The 21,154-nt window shown below is 42.2% G+C and overlaps 1 protein-coding gene across 1 annotated transcript in view; it reads left to right on the top strand.

Annotated features, from left to right (window-relative positions):
- LOC132096107 (aerolysin-like protein) overlaps window positions 1-21,154 on the top strand; it is a 254,098-nt gene that overhangs the window by 77,732 nt on the left and 155,212 nt on the right.

Here is a 21,154-nt window from a genome sequence, read left to right as displayed (position 1 = left end):
TGCAACACTATCATACACGTTTAAATGTCCAGGCACGAAAAGCGCATGGCGTTCGTGCACAGGGGAAGTGTATGCATAAGAGCCGTTGCGTCTCGTTGTGTATAATCCTGAAACGTGTCCACGGCAGGAATTACAGATTGAACATCGGGCTCTGCCGCTAGCGAAAAAGCGGCGGCTGTGCGAGCCGTCATAAACGGGTCGTCTGTGCAGGACCCTTGAATCGCCCTTCGAGTTCTGAAAGCTGGATTGCGCAGAGTGTCTGAGGGAACGTTTGGCGTTACAGCTCGATCCAATGCTGCTCAAAGCGCTGTTTGCTGCGAGACAGTCAATGTTAGAGAGTGGGGACTGCAGTGAGAGGGTTGGATGTGCATTAGCAGTCCAACAGCACTCTCTAGTGGAGGGCACAGTCCCTGGCGAACAGGAAAGAAGCACATGCGTTAAAGTCGCCGCGTTTCGTTGTGTGTAATCCTGAAGCGTATCCACGGCAGGATTTAATCCAACAAGATAGACATCGGGCCACACCGCTAGCGAGAACGCGGCAACTGTGTGAGCCGTATAAACTGGCCATCTTTGTCAGCCTCTTGTGCCGTCCCTCAAACTCTGAAGGCTGGATTGTGCAGAGTGTCTGAGGGGGCGCTCAAATGATAGCTCAATCCAATGATGCTCGAAGCGGTGTTTGCTGCGAGACAGTCAATGTTAGAGCGTGGGGACTGCAGTGAGAGGGTTGGATGTGCATTAGCAGTCCAACAGCACTCTCTAGTGGAGGGCACAGTCCCTGGCGAACAGGAAGGAAGCGCATGCGTCAAAGTCGCTGTGTTTCATTGTGTATAATCCTGAAGCGTATCCACGGCAGGATTTAATCCAACAAGATAAACATCGGGCCACGCCGCTAGCGAGAACGTGGCAGCTGTGTGAGCCGTCATAAACTGGCCATCTTTGCCAGCCTCTTGTGCCGTTCCTCAAACTCTGAAGGCTGGATTGTGCAGAGTGTCTGAGGGGGCGCTCAAATGATAGCTCAGTTCAATGGCGCTCGAGGTGCCTTTGCTGCGAGACAGTCAATGTTAGAGCATGAGGGTTGAGGACGAGAGGCTTTCTCGTTAAGAACCGCCATAAGTGAAGTAAATTTGCCGAAATTAGACACGACTCGACACGCCTTCGACGAGACTTTAGGCCGCGGCCGAGTTCGGCGCGATCCGTTCGGCTAGAGAGTTAGTCAAAAAACGGCATCGCTGTAACAGCAGTCCGCCATGTCAGCAATGGTGGCGAAACCTGCGGCGTTCGTGACGTGCGCTGATTAAGGCTGCTTCCAGGACCTCGAAATCTCTTGGTGGAGGTCCGTGAGAAGGGTAGCGGCTCACGGGGGGGTGGGGGGATGGGTAAGTTTATCCACCACGCGGGTAACCACATAAATAGCTCACTGAGGAAGGGGAGGCGCGTTTCTCCTGTCCGCTCGGAGGGAGAGAACCGCATGTTGGACAAACATAGTTTGAAAAAGCGAGCAAGTGGAAAACTCCAGTGCATCACTGTATTCATAGTCAAGCCGCACATATCGCCCCTAACCAACACCTCGTGCGGGGCCTCGGCGACCGCAGAAGCGAAACGGTGGGGGTTAGACGCGAGGCGACTTATAGAAATACACTCCAGAGCGCGGATTCCTTTTTTTTTTTTTTACTGTAGCCGTAGGCTATCACGGAGAGAACATGTAGAGAGGCTGCTAACGAACATCTCATGAGTGCCTCCTTGTGATAAACCCATTATACGGCTCTTACCTTTCGTTGACTCATCGCGTCCGCAAAGAGGAGTTAACACTGCTCGTAGAAACCGCTGGAGAACGCGAGATGAATCCTAGGGCACAGATGATTCGCTTCCCTGAAGGAATGAAATCTGAGCGAAATGGCGTGCGGCACCCAGGCATACAATGCCTACGCATGCGTGGGGCGGTGCCAAGCGCTATTTGGCCAATAGGATTGGCTGGATGGTATAGGGCTTCAGACATTCGTCACACCGAGGGGTGTTCCCATAGCAGGTGACGTCACCGCAGCATCGAAGTGACCTATGAAAGGGAACTTTAGATTTTCTTACCTGACTGGTACCTCTTGCTCTCCTTCGCGCCATCATGAAATGCGTATGAAATCGTCACTTCCGTTTTTTTTTTATTACGAAATTAAACACTTTACATTAGTTTAACGATTGATAATTAAGTAAAATTGAAAATGAAACAGTTTAAGTTGATTAAGCACAATACAATTGTGTTTTGGCGGAAAACTAAATATATTTGTGTTGTGTTGTGACAAAACATATCTGTGTAAAGCGAACAGTGCCACAAATCCATTTTTTTTGAGTGTGTGTTTCCCTGGGTGTCCACTAGTGGTCTCACTTCTCCATAGGCACCTCACCGCATTTCCCACATAGCTTTGTCCCTTCATCACAGTTAATTGCACACCTGCTAGTGCACTCAGCTTTCTCCACTTCCTTCATTATCCTGTCTATATAAACCGGTCTGTTTTCTGTCTGTGTCATGGAGTCCTTATTTTCCATCACCCAGTTTCCTCACATTCTCTAGTTTCTAGTTTCCTGTTTGTTTTGTTTCCTGACTGATTTCATGGTTTTGACCCCCTGCTTGTTTTGGATATTGATTTTTGGATACCCATTAAACACACTGCTCTTGGATCTCTCGTCTCCTGTGTCCTATAGTTACAGAAGGACTCCATCCAGATCTTATCCAGCGGTGTGGGATTTTGTAGCAGAAGATTCCTAAAATTAACCACCCACCGACAAAAGGGGAATGAGGTGGGTGGTGTGGCACAAGTGCGCCTCTTGTGCGCCTCTGCACAAGATGACAGCCACAGGTGACCCTCCAGAGTCGAGTGAGGTTCCTGTTGACCCTCCAGAGTCGAGTCAGGTTCCTGTTGACCCTCCAGAGTCGAGTCAGGTTCCCGTTGACTCAACCGCACGACTGTGGTGGTCTTCTGCGCCGCCCTGGTGGGCTTCTGTCTCGACCGCACGACTGTGGTGGTCTTCGGCGCCACCCTGGTGGGCTTCTGTCTCAACCGCACGACTGTGGTGTTCTTCTGCGCCACCCTGGTGGGCTTCTGTCTCGACCGCACGACTGTGGTGGTCTTCTGCACCGCCTTGGTGGGCTTCTGTCTCGACCGCACGACTGTGGTGGTCTTCTGCGCCGCCCTGGTGGGCTTCTGTCTCGACCGCATGGCTCCAGTTCCACCTGATCCACCCTGGATACCTGCCCTGTCCGCTCGGCCCTGGGCCCCTGAACTCTCTGTTCCCTCCTGGCCTTCTGTTTTGTTGTTGTTTTTTTTTTTTTTTTTTGCTCTCTGACAACATCTCCAGGACACTTCGCTCCATGTGACTAGTAAGACAATTCTCTAATAACTATTATGATGACTTTTGTTCCACCCGCTTAAATGATAAAAGTACTTGTGCTGTAAAAACTATTAAGACTGTGTCTGTTCCCCGAATAGTGAGGTCAAAATATAATGTAGGATCTAGAAAAAATCTTATCGTAATTAAACCAGAAAAATGTAAAGTAAATGAACAAAAACAATTTTTAAAGTTTGGGCTCATAAATATTAGATCACTCACACCCAAAGCAGTTATTGTAAATGAAATTATCACAGAAAATAGTTTTGATGTACTCTGCTTGACTGAAACCTGGCTAAAACCAAATGATTATTTTGGTCTAAATGAGTCTACTCCACCAAACTACTGTTATAAGCATGAGCCCCGTCAGACTGGTCGCGGAGGAGGTGTTGCAACAATATATAGTGATATTCTCAATGTTACCCAGAAAACAGGATACAGGTTTAACTCTTTTGAAATACTTCTGCTAAATGTTACACTGTCAGACATGCAAAAGAAATCTAATGTATCTCTTGCTCTGGCTACTGTGTATAGACCACCAGGGCCGTATACAGAATTCCTAAAAGAATTTGCAGATTTCCTCTCAGACCTTCTAGTTACAGTTGATAAGGCGCTAATCATGGGAGATTTTAATATTCACGTTGATAATGCAAATGATACATTAGGACTTGCGTTTACTGACCTAATAAACTCCTTTGGAGTCAAGCAAAATGTCACCGGGCCCACTCATCGTTTTAATCATACACTAGATCTAATTATATCGCATGGAATCGATCTTACTGCTATAGATATTGTACCCCAATGTGATGATATTACAGACCATTTCCTTGTATCGTGCATGCTGCGTATAACTGATATTAACTATATGTCTCAGCGTTACCGTCTGGGCAGAACTATTGTTCCAGCCACCAAAGACAGATTCGCAAATAACCTGCCTGATCTATCTCAACTGCTATTTGTACCCAAAAATACACATGAATTAAACGAAATTACTGACAACATGGGCACTATTTTCTCTAATACATTAGAAGCTGTTGCCCCCATCAAATTGAAAAAGGTTAGAGAAAAACGTACTGTGCCATGGTATAACAGTAATACTCACTCTCTCAAGAAAGTAACTCGTAGTCTTGAACGCAAATGGAGAAAAACTAACTTGGAAGTTTTTAAAATTGCATGGAAAAACAGTATGTCCAGGTATAGACACGCTCTAAAAACTGCTAGGGCAGAGCATATCCACAAACTCATTGAAAATAACCAAAACAATCCAAGGTTTTTATTTAGCACAGTGGCTAAATTAACAAATTAGCAGACGCCACCTGATTCAAATATTCCACCAACGTTAAATAGTAATGACTTTATGAATTTCTTCACTGATAAAATAGATAACATTAGAAATACAATAGCGAATGTAGATTCTACAGCGTCTAACACTTCAGTTTCATCCATCGCACCCAAAGATAAACTGCAGTGCTTTACAAATATAGGACAGGAAGAGCTAAATAAACTTATCACTGTATCTAAACCAACAACATGTTTATTAGATCCTGTACCCACTAAATTACTAAAAGAGCTGTTACCTGTAGCCGAAGAACCGCTTCTCAATATCATTAACTCGTCGTTATCTTTAGGTCACGTCCCAAAACCATTCAAGCTGGCGGTTATCAAGCCTCTTATTAAGAAACCAAAACTAGATCCTAGTGTACTTGCAAATTATAGTCCTATTTCAAATCTTCCATTTATGTCTAAAATTTTAGAAAAAGTTGTGTCTGCTCAATTGAGCACCTTCCTTCATAAAAATGATCTGTATGAAGAATTTCAGTCAGGTTTTAGGCCCCACCATAGCACAGAAACTGCACTTGTTAAAATTACAAATGACCTGCTTCTTGCGTCAGATCAAGGCTGCATCTCATTTCTAGTCTTACTTGATCTTAGTGCTGCGTTCGACACCATAGATCATGACATACTCATAGATCGATTACAAAACTATACAGGTATTCAAGGGCAGGCTCTAAGATGGTTTAGATCCTACCTGTCCGATCGCTACCATTTTGTTTACTTAAATGGGGTGTCATCTCATTTATCATCAGTAAAATATGGAGTGCCACAAGGATCCGTCCTAGGTCCCCTTCTATTTTCAATATACATGTTGCCCCTTGGTAATATTATTAGAAAATACGGAATTAGCTTCCACTGTTATGCTGATGATACTCAGCTATATATCTCAACAAGACCAGATGAAACTTCCCAATTATCTAAGCTAACAGAGTGTGTTAAAAATGTAAAAGATTGGATGACAAATAATTTTCTCCAATTAAATTCGGATAAGACAGAGATATTAATTATTGGACCAAAAAACACCACACAGAATCTTGTAGATTACAATCTGCAACTAGACGGATGTACTGTTACTTCCTCTACAGTCAGAAATCTGGGTGTTATATTGGACAGCAATTTGTCTTTTGAAAATCATATTTCCAATGTTACAAAAACCGCATTCTTCCATCTTAGAAACATTGCCAAGCTACGAAACATGTTATCTGTTTCTGATGCAGAAAAGCTAGTTCATGCTTTCATGACCTCTAGACTGGACTATTGTAATGGACTTCTAGGTGGTTGTCCTGCTTCGTCAATAAACAAGCTACAGGTAGTCCAAAATGCAGCAGCTAGAGTCCTTACCAGGTCAAGAAAATATGATCATATTACCCCAATTTTACAGTCTCTGCACTGGCTACCTATTAAGTTCCGTATCAGTTACAAATTATCATTACTTACCTATAAGGCCCTAAATGGTTTAGCTCCTGCGTACCTAACTAGCCTTCTACCACGCTACAACCCATCACGCACCCTAAGGTCACAAAACGCTGGACTTTTGGTAGTTCCTAGGATAGCAAAGTCCACTAAAGGAGGTAGAGCTTTTTCACATTTGGCTCCCAAACTCTGGAATAGCCTTCCTGATAATGTTCGGGGTTCAAACACACTCTCTCTGTTTAAATCTAGATTAAAAACGCATCTCTTTCGCCAAGCATTCGAATAATGTATCTCTTAAATTGTGAGTGTAGTTGCATCTGCATTTTTATTCTTTAGCTTGGGTTAAACTAATTTTACTTTGTTGGATCAGCAGCTATGCTAATGATGTCTCTATTTTGTTTCTATGTTTTGCCACGGGATTTACATCCCGTGGTAACTAGGATTTACACAAGCTCCAGTCTGGATCCAGAACACCTGAGAAGAGATGATGCTGACCCTCAGAGGACCCCAGATGATGCTAACCTTGAATCAACAAACAGAACTAACAATTATTGCTACATGTGTGACTGCATCCTATAATTACTATTAATTAATAATATTGATAGTTCATCATCTAGCTGACTACGTCTTGTATTATTATTATTATTTTTATTTTTCTAAAATCCTGTCAAACGTGCACAAACTACTAGCTACTACTAAATATTGTAGAAACATAATTTTCTGTAAAGTTGCTTTGTAACGATTTGTATTGTAAAAAGCGCTATACAAATAAACTTGAATTGAATTGAATTGAATTTTTTTCTCTCGGTTTCCCTCTATGGACCTGGCCCACCGTCCCTCCCCCTGATCCTCTGCCGGTCCATCTCCCTCCTGGTCTCCTTGTTTTTCTTTTTGCACTTCCTGTCTCTGTTTCCCTCTATTACCTGGCCCTCCATCCCTCCCCCTGATCCTCCGCCGGTCCACCTCCCTCCTGGTCTCCTTGTTTTTGTTTTTTGCACTACCTGTCTCTGTTTCCCTCTATTACCTGGCCCTCCGTCCCTCCCCCTGGTCCTCCGCCGGTCCTCCTCCCTCCTGGTCTCTGTGTTCCTTGGTTTGTTCTTGGGGTCAGGTGGAGCATCTGGTAGCTGTCACGGTGTCTGGTCTGTGTTTCCCTGGGTGTCCACTAGTGGTCTCACTTCCCCATAGGCACCTCACCGCAGGCACTACATTTCCCAAATAGATTTGTCCCTTCATCACAGTTAATTGCACACCTGCTATTGCACTCAGCTGTCTCCACTTCTTTCATTATCCTGTCTATATAAACCGGTCTGTTTTCTGTCTGTGTCATGGAGTCCTTATTTTCCATCACCCAGTTTCCTCGCGTTCCCTTGTGGTTTCTAGTTTCCTGTTTGTTTTGTTTCCTGACTGATTTCATGGTTTTGACCCCCTGTTTGTTTTGGATATTGATTTTTGGATACCCATTAAACACACTGCTCTTGGATCTCTCGTCTCCTGTGTCCTATTGTTACACTTACAGTTTTGATAACGTTAATAATGAACACAATGTTAACGTAGCCTACTGTGATGATATGCCGACTGCACACATACACATGCTTAGTCTTGGGATTTCCACAACTTCCCTTGATCATACTCACAACTTATTGCTTGTAGCCATTTTGTCATCCTTTCCGGTTCTGTATGTTTATTAGGAAGGATGTAGAACTTCAATTTATAATTTGTTAGTTTATTGGCGGTACAGAAAACGACACATCCAAGGCAATGTTTTCCCCCACGGGCTAAACTCAAATCACATGACGGGGCATTCCCGGGGGCATTCCCAGACCAACCGTCTGTATGTATACTAAAAGGCCTTAAAAAAAAAAAAACTAAACCAAATCCATCCATATAACCTACATCCCCAACCGCATGAAAGAAAAACTCCTATAGACATGGTAACCCCATTTTTAAATAAAACATTTCGAATTAGCAATAAAATATACCACATTTTCCCATAATGGTTTTGTCTTACAGCCTACTAGTGTTTAAAATGCATATACCGTAATTCCTCAAATAAAAACCGGTAGTCAAATAAACGCCGGTGTTCTGACATTTTATCCTAGCCGTCAGATTTTCCTACCCGGGTTTACTGCGCATGCGCACATCAATATCGCGTCCTTTTTTCTCATGCTAAACAATGATATTTAATGTATCTGCATTACTGTAAGGGTAGGTTTAGGGTTGAGGTAGGTGTAGACTTTAATAAAAATGCAATCTAATTGGTAGAAAATAATAGTTAATGTTGGTTTCCTGTAGCTGTATCCCTTCTGGCTACAACCGCGAAATATAACACAATTACTGTATTTGCAGTACTGTAAGGGTAGGTTTAGGGTTGTGGTAGGTATACTGTAGACGTTAATAAACCATAACTTTACAGTAGCATTTTTCATTGTCGAATTGTACTACGCACTGTTTTAGTGGGAGGTAGGAAAATCTGACAGCGTAGGACAAATCGACAGAACACCTCTGATAAGCCCCTTTCACACTGCCATTACGGCAAATACACGGGTAAAGTGTTCTGGCAATTGTTCCCGGGTCGCTAGATTTTGCACTTTCACACTGCCAGTGATTACCTGGGATATGTGCGCGCTTTCACACACAACCCGTAAAGATCCCATAACGACACGTGACATCAGGGCGTGACGTGTAATATACGAGTCGAAAACGTTAGGCACGTTATACTTTCACTGAAGCTGGCAAATGATCTCGGCGTCAGCGAGGAAAGTGAGGAACTAACTGATCTCTGCTTCATTACAGTTTGCACATATTTTTTTGTCGCGAACGTTGATCTTCCTTCAAAACAGCTGGTAAAAGACTCACGCGATAACATGCGTCATCACTATGACACGGCATTGACTTTTGTTCACACAGCGCTCATCCCTGGATTGAACCCGGCAATGTTACTAGGTCCAATGTCGGTTCAATGTCAGAATCAATCCCGGGACGTGTTTGCTTTCACACAGAAGGCGACCCGGTGCAGTGTTAAAGGGGCTATAGTGGCCGGGGCGTGGTCAACACGGACAAATAAAGGCCAGTCTTAAATAAAGACCAGGGAAAAAGGTGTGTCGATAATCATCAGAGTCAGATAATGAACGTACATGCCCACTGCTGGAGGGGTTCTCGTTCTTGAGTCAAGAACTGGTTGCATCGGTTTTTCGGATCACCAGTACACTGAACCGATTCGAGAACCGAGGTGCTGATGACACTGCGCATGCGTGATTCAGCGAGAAGCAGAATGACACACAGAGCATCTGAACCGAACTGATTCTTTTGGTGACTGATTCTGAACTGATTCTATGCTAATGTTATGATCTCTGTCCTGGAATCAGAGCCGGATTATCCATAAGGGCACTTGGGCCAGTGCCCAGGGGCACCAACCATTCACACCAACTAGGTGGGCACCACATGACACAAGCTTTAAAAATATTTTTCGTAAATTGTTTTATTATTAACTTGAAATTCTTAAAAGACCATACATAACTCGTTTATGAACACAACAATAATACTTAATAATAATAATACTTAACTTAACAACAACAATAATAATAATAAATTATAAATAAATTTTTTTTTTTAAACGAGTGAAGAATGATCTCAGGACGACAATGACACAGAAGCGATTGACTGCACTCTCGCTTGCTCTCCCTGTTTACCATTGAAGTTAAAGTTAAAACATTACCGTCTACAGCCGCCAGAGGGCGCTCTATGCTGCACAGTTCTCCTGTAGTCTACACTGAATACATAGAGCGCCCTCTCGCGGCTGTAGACGGTAATGTTTTCTCTTGGTTCTTGGTTCTAAATAAATGCGACTCATAGTCCAGTGTAACTTATATATGTTTTTTTCCTTGTCAGGACGTATTTTTGGACTGATGCGACTTAAACTTAGGTGTGACTTATAGTCCGAAAAATACGGTAGTTGGACAAGTTAATAAATTACATTTGATTTGAGAAATCACCTTAATTATGTCGGGAGGGCATTTGAGGTATAGTGCCCAGGGGCACTACACTGTCTTAATATGGCCCTGCCTGGAATGCTATTGTTTTTAATTTAAAACTTTTTATATACAGATTATTTATCAAAAAGATGGAATTAGAAATAAAGGCCTGCCTCTAATAAAAGCCTGCTTCAAATAAAAGCCTGTTACCTTCTGCAGTTCAGGTACATAAAGGCCCCAGTTTTTATTTGAGGAATTACGGTATTACAGGTTGGTAAAGCCAATGCACATGTGCAGTCAAGCACGCACATGTCAGGACACTGATGCTGCATCCCAATTTGCTAACTATACTATGCCCTAAAAGTGTGTACTCTTTTTGTGAAGAATAAGTACATACTTTTGATAGAATAGTAGGCAAGCTTTGGGACGTACTACAGTACTTCATCATAACTGCATATTTAATGGACCACTTAGTTACATGCATTAATGTCAGTCATCTTGTCACATTTTGTGTAGTTCAAAGTTCATATGTAGTTATATAACAACAGGGGAAAATAGTAAATTTGCTAAGTATGTTTTGAAGTGTATTTCAAACTTAACATGACTTATGGACAATTAAGTAAATTTCGGTTGCTTCATCCCAAATGTCGAAATCTTCAAACAAGCATCTTCTGTTTATTTTACATAAACAATGATTTCATTAAAAAAAAGGGAAAAAAAAGTGTACCACAACCTGAAGGGGGGCATTTGTTATTTAAAAATGTTCTTGGCCTTTAATATGAACGATCATTTAGACAACAGAAGAATGTAGTAGACTGTGTGCAACATGTTAATTCTGAACATGTTGATGATTTAGAGGCCGTAAAAATGTATGCATCATATATAACACAGTAGGCTTGTTATGCAAATCTGATGCATTTATTTATTTATTTTCCTCAAAAGGCACTCTTTTTGATTATACAAACTACAGTTTTGTTTGTGTGTGAACCTGCAAAAGTTGCGCAGCTTGCAGCCAGTCAAAGAGCGGACAGTTTCTGGCCAGCATATAGTTTATCTCAGAGTCTGGGACTGTTCTGGTCTGCTTAAGACTGAGCTTATTAAATGGGTGTGTGTAAACTTTGCACAGTTCATGTTTGTTTAGGTGCGGTAAATTATTTATTAAATTAAATTTTAGTAGACATCTCCTTGTAATCAGCCTTCCTGGTGGTCATTTTCATTTTTGTCATTTTTATTTGCCATATTATTGTGTTGAGTTTAACTGTATTATTTTAAAAGGTCTTTTTATTTCTGCACTAACTTGTGTGCTCACCTTTTACTTCAAACTACCTCAAATTACTTGCATTACTTGCAAATGAATCCTATTTTTAAGTCGCAACAAAAATCTAAAAACATCTCACAACAAATCATGTACTAAATCCTTGCCATTTGTTTCCAATTCATTTCTTTTAAATCTTTTTCTATACTTTACTGCATTTCACTTCACGAGTTAAACTCTATTTCATTTGCAAATAAAATCTAGCAATTGTGCATGATTGTGGTACAATTGTTCTAATGATAAGGTTTGATACATCAGCTGTGCTTAAACATCTAGAAACATCTGGGTGGATTGTATTTTTCAACATTTAAAATTTCAAACATATTTCTCATAGGTGCAGCATTAGAAACTCATCAGTTGTATGAGTTTTGGATTTGGCTTTTTGCTGTAAACACCAGAGGACTGCCTCGTCAAGTGTTTGAACACTTTGTTTGAACATGTTCAACTAGCATCTCACCGAATTTCCATATACTATTTCCTTCCAACTTCGTACAAAGGTTATGTAGTCCTCTTTGCAGCAGCAATGCTTTTCATCAATTAACACTGTTTACAAAGACATAGATTCAAACTGTTTACAAAAACATGCATTATATTAAAAAGGTTCCTTCACTGGAATCTGGGTTCACTGAAGGAGGACCTGTTGCACAATTGGTTTTGATAAGTGTGATGTCAGCAGTGGGGTTCTTTAAAAGAGAAAGTCCCACCAAAGTACACACAAAGTCCATTTCTTGGAGAAACGTCTGCAGCTTTACTGATCATTTGCATGAAACACTCAGTTGGAAATTTCAAAATGAAGAAGTTCACATCAACCTTTGTTTTTCTGACCTGCATGACGCTGCTGTCCAGAACAGAAGGTAAGCAGAGTCACTTCTGGAACATTTCCTTTGTTTTTGATAGTATTTTAATGTAATTGTTATTATTAAAAGGTTTAGAAATGCTAGCATGTGTTGAAAAGTTTTTGTAAGTGATTTTTTCTCTCTCGTTTCATTTAGCTATGGCTGTTAGACCGCCTGTCCAACAGCTACGCTGCCAGTGTGTTCAAACGTATTCTGGAAAACCAATCAGCCCAAAAATAATACAGAAAGTACAAATGTTTCCTGCTGGAGCACATTGCAAAAACGTGGAGATCATGTGGGTGTGATACAAACTGAAGATCAATGCAATGCAGATGTCTGAATGCATGGCGGATTCGTATTTAAAGCATGTGATGAAAGTGCTCAACAAACTTTTCTTGTCTCACACAGTGCTACTCTGAAAAATGGACAGACGTGCCTCAATCCCAGTGATGAGTGGGTGAAAAATATCCTCGAAGCATGATTCCCCATCTGTGTTTGCATGCAGTATTTTACGAGTTTTCTTGCTGAATTTTGTAGCTCACATTTTTCTTCTACATATTTCTGCAGAGCTGTTAAATGCAAACATTGTATCATACCCATTGCAAACAGTTTGAATGCAGACGACTTTCTCATTACAGAAATAATTTCTGATAAAGCAAATGTAACATTTGTATAACAAAAAAAAACGTATTGTCACTTTAGCTTTAAGAAACACTGCTGACTAACACTTTGCATGAATATGGAAAATTTTGCAATGTAGAAAATACATAAAAATAAACTTTTTTATTGTTGTATTTCAACAATCTTCATAAAAAGTTATTTTTTAACTAAATATGTGTCGCGATGCACACACTTAGGAACACAGAACGAAGGAGAAGAGAAGTAAATAAACCAAAAAGGTTTTATTTGACAACAGAACGCCGGGGATTAGTGCTGTTTGGTTCTTGAACGGTCAGGGTATGTTCTGGCAAACCATTTACCAATCACGTTTCTCAATCGGCAAAGCAATCTGTGGTACACGCCTCTACCAACACGCGATGAGTAACTCGCGAAGCACAATGTTCCTCCGTGTTTGCTCAGCACTTGCTCATCTCTAGCTGTGTCCCAAAGTTGAGTGTACGCACTTCGAAGGCCACGGACTTCGAAGACCGGTCTCCGAAGTGCGCGAAGGGCCCTCCGAAGTGCGTGAGATGCTCCGCCTTCGCAGGATTTCCTAATTCCACCACCTGGTGTTTCCGATTAGCGCTCTGTCGCATAGCAACGGTGCGAGAGGAGAGCTGACGAGAGGACAATCCTGTCAGGATAGGTGAAGCCAGAACTGCTCGTTTTTGTTTTTATGTTTTACGTCAAAGTGGAGAAGGTGATGTACCTCAGGCTTTGCCAAGACCGAGGCAAGGTAAATTACACTGGTTTGCTGCGTCCTTTGTTTGATTACAACTTTAAATGCAGGTACTGGTTCGGAGCTTACTTGAATAATGTAAATGATAACGTTACATATGAAAAACTACAAAATACACGAACACACACATAGCAGTTAAAGCGCTGACTGATATCTTACAAAGGTGCGATTTTATGTAGTTTATTGTCTTGACCAAGGTGATCATATGTAGACCGGTTTGCAACCCAGATTTTTTAAGGCAGTTAACCATGAAAATTAAACGGAATAAACTGATTATCATTTTTTTTTAGCATAGTACAGCTTAATTTTTTTCTTTTTCACAGGGCAGCAGCACTACAAAAAGATGGTCTTTTACAACATGATGTATTGTTGTAGATTAAACTACCCAACAGTTTTACTCTCAATACCTTAAGTATTTTAGAGTATGCAAGATAATACTTTTACTTAAAGGACAGTTCAGCCAAAAATGAACATTCTGTAAGCATTTACTCACACTTAATTTGTTCCAGGTTTGGAATTTTTATTTTTGGGTGAACTGTCTAACTTTAGCTTTAATTTTTTGTGTGAACTTTAGCTAAGCCTTTCTAAGATTTTAAATGACAACTAGTAGTTTTTCCCCAATATGGTATTAGAAGTTATTATAGTTTACTAAAGTATCTCAATATTTTGTGTACTAATTATGTTGTCATAGCTCTAAACAATTTCTCTTTTCCTTCCCTAAATCAGACCAGACCCCTGTACTGAAGGATAGAACTGAATGTACCAACGCTGGTCAGGTTTTAAAGGTTTTATGCTGAGCAGCGAGGCCCTGACAGTGGAACTTCGTCTGGAACTTCTGAGAAGTGAACGCCAACAGTGATGGGTGCCACAATCCAGACCCTGGTGTTTCTGATCTGTTTGCCAGTAGCACATCATAAAGATGCTCTCCAGAGAGTTTGATATGTGCCTCTTTCCACTGTCACCCCATTATCCTCCGAGTAGCTGAGGACCATTCACCAAGAGATTGACCTCCTGAAGACCCCAGAACACATGGAGGCAGCGCTGGGCTCAAACTGATGTTGTTTTTCTGATGTTAAACCTAAACTATGCAGTAAATGGTTGTAAAAAGTACTTTCAGTTATGTATAGAACAATTTGTTTTAATGTGTAAAAAAAAATTTTACAAGACAAAAAAATAAATACATAGAATGTTTTGTGGAAAAATGTATAAGCTGCATTAAAAAAAAATTACAATGTACATGAGTACTTCTCTTTTATTTACACGTGAATATGAAAAACAAAAATACAAAATGTACAGAAAGTACTCAGGCTTATTTATGAATAAACTTATGCATTTCATTTTTAACTTGCATCACAAAAATAAACTAGACAAATTAGGTTATTCCATTGACAATATGACAATTAAAAAATATATATTGAAAAACTGTAATATACACATTTTTAGCCTACTGTTATCTCTTGGCTAATGAAGAATGTATTTGTTATGCATTCTCTTAAGAAGAGAAAACTTGCGCTCTTCTCTCTCTGGAGATTGATGTCCTCCCTGAACAGCTCCACTCGCTCCCTCACCTGTCCCAGGACACTTTAGCAAATAAACCATGCTTGTTAACAACAACAGCACAATGAATTTCAGCAAAAAAAAAAAAAGTACAATTAACTTGTATTTTTAAGTCTTTCCCAGCAGGCTCACTCGCTCCAGAATAGTAATAAAACAAGATAAAATGGAAACACTTATAAAAAATATAAAGACAGGTTTGTAATCTTAACAATAGAAAATATGACACAACAGGCCATGCATACAAAATACTAGTGCTAGAGTTTGGTTAAAACACTTGTAGACATCTCTTGCATGACAGCACTTCAAAAACACAACGAAGAGAAAGACCATTGTCTTATATAGTGGCTGTCTGATTGTTTTTTGGGCTTTATGTAAAAAAAAATTTATAACAAAAAACCTTTTAACACTTTCGCTAGTTATTTGAGTGAATGAAAATACAATAGCCTACTTACATAGTAATGTGAAGTCCTCCACAGAACTCTCAACTGCCACCGTCGTCATATGCACGCAAGTGATTCTGGGATATGGTAGGGTGCGAAGTGTCCATATGTACACTTCATTTTCATGGGAACTAAAGGGCGCATTTGAAGTCGCTTTCGAAATTCGTCAGCCTTCGTCGCACCGCGGTGACGCATTCACACTTCAAATACGCCCTTCGAAGTGCGCATTCTGACTTTGGGACAGCTTACGTTGTGACGCTGTGACGCAATCGCAATTCGGAGTCCACACACTTCAGTTTGGGCCACCCTTCGTCGCGCTACTGTGACGCATTCGCGCTTCAAATGCGCACTTCGGAGTCCATGCACTTTGGGACACAGCTATAGAAAATACGAGGTTTGAGAAGTAGAAGGCGGGGCAACAGTTAAAATATTTCAAAGTTAAAGTTCATGCAAACAGATTTTAATAGACAAATTTCAGTCAGATATTTATGGTTTATGCCTATAACAAAACCCAGTGTTAAAGCAGAGTGCAAACAATTATATCTGGAACATTAGAATTAGGGGTGCTCCGATCACGATCGGCCGATTGTTAAGCGCATCTCGTCAGTAAAGCCGGTCGCGGTTAATTCCATGTGTTTTCCCATAGAGCAGCTGTTACTACACAGAGCCGTTGTTAACTGAGAAGATGCGCCAATAAACGCTGAAAATGAACGTGGATTTGCGCATCTTCTCAGTTAACAATGGCTCTGTGTAGTAACAGCTGCTCTATGTGAAATCACGCACCTGATGGAATTAACCGCTGATTAGAGAACCGGCTTTCCTGACGAGATGCGCATAACGATCGGCCGATCGTGATCGGAGCACCCCTAAATATGTAGAATCTATCCAATATGTGCTCACTTCCGTGTATCCATCGCGTGCATAAAGAACACGATTTTTTTAACGATCACACGCATAGTTACAGTATGTCCAATAACAATATAACACGATATAATAAAAATCTGAGATGGTTTAAATGTCCTTTGAAATAACGCTAACCACTTGTTTTGGTAGCTATGTGGGGCATTTTAAGTAGATCTTTAATTAAAACATTTATATTAGCAGATTGTTTTATTACTAATGAGATCAATGAGAGAGTCAAAACTAACAAAAGAGCAATAACATGCAGATGCTATGACAAGTCTCGGTTAGCCCAATGCAGTTAAAGTAGCAAGATTTAGAATATATATATATATATATATTTTTTTTTATTAATATTTAGAATATAGAAATAAAGTGTTTTTTTTTAATAAAAAAAACAGAGAGCAGGTAGAGGGTCAAGTGTTTTCTTTATTTAAATGCAAACATGCAAACAAATATGTACAGAATTATGTGAAGTTACATATTTACATTATTTTTACAGATACATTGTGTGACATAGGTAAGTAGTAGTTTTCAGATGTGAATGGGTGGGGGGTATTTTCTTGACTCATCAAACCAAAGTCACAATAAGTCACCATTATTATAGACAATTCAGTGACAAATTATTAAACACAGACACTTGAATTCATTACTGAATTAATCTGATTCTCGGACGAATAGATTGAATAAAAGGCTTCATTATTAACACAGTGACTTACCGACACCTAGTGGCGATATTACTTTCATAACTATCATAAAGTAGGCCTATCATTTCATTTTGTCATTACATATTTATGTGTTAAAAATGTTGCATTAAACATTAATCTCATTTCATCATACAGTTGTAATTGCTATGTAAAGGCATGTACAGACCTCTGATCACTACGTACATCTAAAAACAACTTCAGACGCAGCTTCTATCTCGGAAGACTTGATGTCACAGTGTCTGGTCTGTGTTCCCTGGGTAACCACTAGATGTCCTCCTTTCCCACGGTGTCTGTCACTTTCTGAACTACATTCCCCACGATCCTTGTTTCTTCATTGCACTCAGCTGTCCCTGGTCACTAATCATTGCACTCAGTCAATTCCTCATTAGCATTGTCATTTCCTTGTGTATATATACCCTGTCTGTTTTAGTATGCGTCACGGAGTCCTTGTATTTATCATTCCATTCCTGAGTCTGTTCTTGCCCGATTGTCTTGCCTGTTTATGTTTGATTGATACCTTGGTTTTGACCCCTGCCTGGACTGGATATTGATGTAACGGTTTTCCCTTATTAAACTTACTGCTTTTGGATCTACCTTGTCATCTGCTCTGTGTGGATCGTGACAGAAGGACTCCGTCCGCAAAGATCCAGCGGTATGTTTTTCGATGTTTCTTCCCCAGCCACTGAGCGGGGCTCGTGAGGGACGGATCGGAGCCGCCGTCTCGCCATTGCGGATGGAGAGGGGAGAGGAGGCGCACGTCTGCCGAGCCAGCGCCGCAGCACAAGATGGCCGCCAGCCCAGCGCCGCTGCCCAGGATGGCCGCCGGCCCAGCGCCGCTGCCCAGGATGGCCGCCGGTCCAGCGCCACTGCCCAGGATGGCCGCTGGTCCAGAGTCATGGCACAAGATGGCCGCTTGTCCAGCGCCTCTACACGGGTTGACAGCCACAGTTGACCCTCCAGAGTCGTGTCAAGTTCCCGTTGACCCTCCAGAGTCGAGTCAGGTTCCCGTTGACCCTCCAGAGTCAGGTCAAGTCACCGTTGACACTCCAGAGTCAGGTCAAGTCACCGTTGACACTCCAGAGTCAGGTCAAGTCACCGTTGACACTCCAGAGTCAGGTCAAGTCACCGTTGACACTCCAGAGTCAGGTCAAGTCACCGTTGACACTCCAGAGTCAGGTCAAGTCACCGTTGACACTCCAGAGTCAGGTCAAGTCACCGTTGACACTCCAGAGTCAGGTCAAGTCACCGTTGACACTCATGAGTTAAGCACTACCACAGTTAGACCTCAGGAGTCAAGTCAAGTCACTGGTGATCTTCAAGGACAGAGTCAAGTCACCGGTGTTCTTCATGGGCAAATTCAAGTCACCGGTGTTCTTCATGGGCAAATTCAAGTCACCATTGATCTTCATGTGCAAAGGCAAGTCACCAGTGATCTTCATGGACAAAGTCAAGTCACCAATGATCTTCATGGGCAAAGTCAAGTCACCAGTGTTCTTCATGGGCAAAGGCAAGTCACCATTGATCTTCATGAACAAAGGCAAGTCACCATTGATCTTCATGAGCAAAGGCAAGTCACCATTGATCTTCATGAGCAAATGCAAGTCACCATTGATCTTCATGAGCAGAGTCAGGTCTCCAATGATCTTCATGAGCAGAGTCAGATCACTAATGATCCTCATGAGCAGAGTCAAGTCACCAATGATCTTCATGAGCAGAGTCAAGTCACCAATGATCTTCATGAGCAGAGTCAAGTCACCATTGATTTTCCTGAATCCAGTCTAAACTCTGTGGAACTACCAGAGCCTCTCCACGTCTCTGCGGAACTACCAAAGCCTCTCCATGTCTCTGCTGAACTACCAGAGCCTCTCCACGTTTCAGCCGAAATCTCTGAGCGCTCGACTGATCCTGTCATGGCCACGGGGGGCTACCCTTAACTTGTTCATGTTCTCTGTTTCAGACTTGCCTATCCAGACTTGCTCTCATGTATCATCGATCCCACTGTGGTGGTCCTCGGTGCCGCCCTGGTGGGCTCCTGTCTCGACCGCACGGCTGTGGTGGTCTTCTGCGCCGCCCTGGTGGGCTCCTGTCTCGACCGCATGGCTGTGGTGGTCTTCTGCGCCGCCCTGGTGGGCTTCTGTCTTGACCGCACGGTTGTGGTGGTCTTCTGCGCCGCCCTGGTGGGCTTCTGTCTCGACCGCACGGATGTTGTGGTCCTCTGCGCTGCCCTGGTGGGCTTCGGTCTCGTCCGCATGGTTGGGGTTGTCCTCTGCTCCACCCTGGGTGGCATCTGTCTCGTCTGCTCGGCTGTGGTGGTCCTCTGCGCCGCCCTGGTGGGCCTCTGTCTCGACCACACGGCTGGGGTGGTCCTCTGTGCCGCCCGGGTGGGCGGCTGTCTCGACCGCATGGCTGTGGTGGTCCTCTACGCAGCCCTGGGGGGCTTCTGTCTCGTCCGCACGGCTGTGGTGGGCTCCGGTTCCACCTGCTCGGCCCGATGGTCCCCAGTTCCACTTGCTCCACCCGGGATTCCTGCCCTGTCGGCACTGCCCTGGGCCCCGGAACTCTCTGACCTCCTGGTCTCCTTGTTGTGTTGTTGTTGTTTTTTTCCACTTCCTGTCCCTGTTCCCTTCTATGAACCTGGCCCTCCGTCCCTCCCCCTGAACCTCCACTAGTCCACTTCCCTCCTGGTCTCCTTGTTGTGTTGTTGTTGTTTTTTTCCACTTCCTGTCCCTGTTCCCTTCTATGGACTTGGCCCTCCATCCCTCCCCCTTATCCTCCACCAGTCCACCTCCCGCCTGGACTCTTTTTTTGTCGGTCACGTCTTGGAGCGTCTGGTAGCCGCTCTGTAGAGAGGGGGTTATGTCACAGTGTCTGGTCTGTGTTCTCCGGCTAACCACTAGATGTCCTCCTTCCCCACGGTGTCTGTCACTTTCTGAACTACATTCCCCATGATCCTTGTTTCTTCATTGCCGGCGGCCATCCTTCCCCATGATCCTTGTTTCTTCATCAGCTTTCCATGGTCACTAATCATTGCACTCAGTCAATTCCTCATTAGCATTGTCATTTCCCTGTGTATATATACCCTGTCTGTTTTAGTATGTGTCACGGATTCCTTGTATTTATCATGCCATTCCTGAGTCTGTTCTTGCCCGATTGTCTTGCCTGTTTATGTTTGATTGATACCTTGGTTTTGACCCCTGCCTGGACTGGATATTGATGTAACTTACTGCTTTTGGATCTACCTTGTCATCTGTTCTGTGTGGATCGTGACACTTGATCAATACTGGTAGTTTAATTGGTAACAGCCTATTGTCATCTAATTGTATTCTAATTTAACATTATCATTTAAGAATTTAACATTAAGGATGACATACATACAAACACGATTCCAAAAAAGTTGGGACGCTGTACAAATTGTGAGTAAAAAAGGAATGGAATAATTTACAAATCTCATAAACTTATATTTTATTCACAATAGAATATAGATAATATATCAAATGTTGAAAGTGAGACATTTTGAAATGTCATGCCCAATATTGGCTCATTTCGGATTTCATGAGAGCTATACATTACAAAAAAGTTGGGACAGGTAGCAATAAGAGGGCGAAAAAGTTACATGTACATAAAAGGAACAGCTGGAGGACAAATTTGCAACTTATTAGGTCAATTGGCAACATGATTGGATATAAAAAGAGCCTCTCAGAGTGGCAGTGTCTCTCAGAAGTCAAGATGGGCAGAGGATCACCAATTTCCCCAATGCTGCGGTGAAAAATAGTTAAGCAATGTCGGAAAGGAGTTTCTCAGAGAAAAATAGCAAAGAGTTTGAAGTTTATCATCATCTACAGTGCATAATATCATCCAAAGATTCAGAGAATCTGGAACAATCTCTGTGCGTAAGGGTCAAGG

The sequence above is a fragment of the Carassius carassius genome, chromosome 2 (genome assembly GCF_963082965.1).
Source record: "Carassius carassius chromosome 2, fCarCar2.1, whole genome shotgun sequence".
Classification (NCBI taxonomy): domain Eukaryota; kingdom Metazoa; phylum Chordata; class Actinopteri; order Cypriniformes; family Cyprinidae; genus Carassius; species Carassius carassius.
This window is presented reverse-complemented; position numbering and strand designations above follow the sequence as displayed.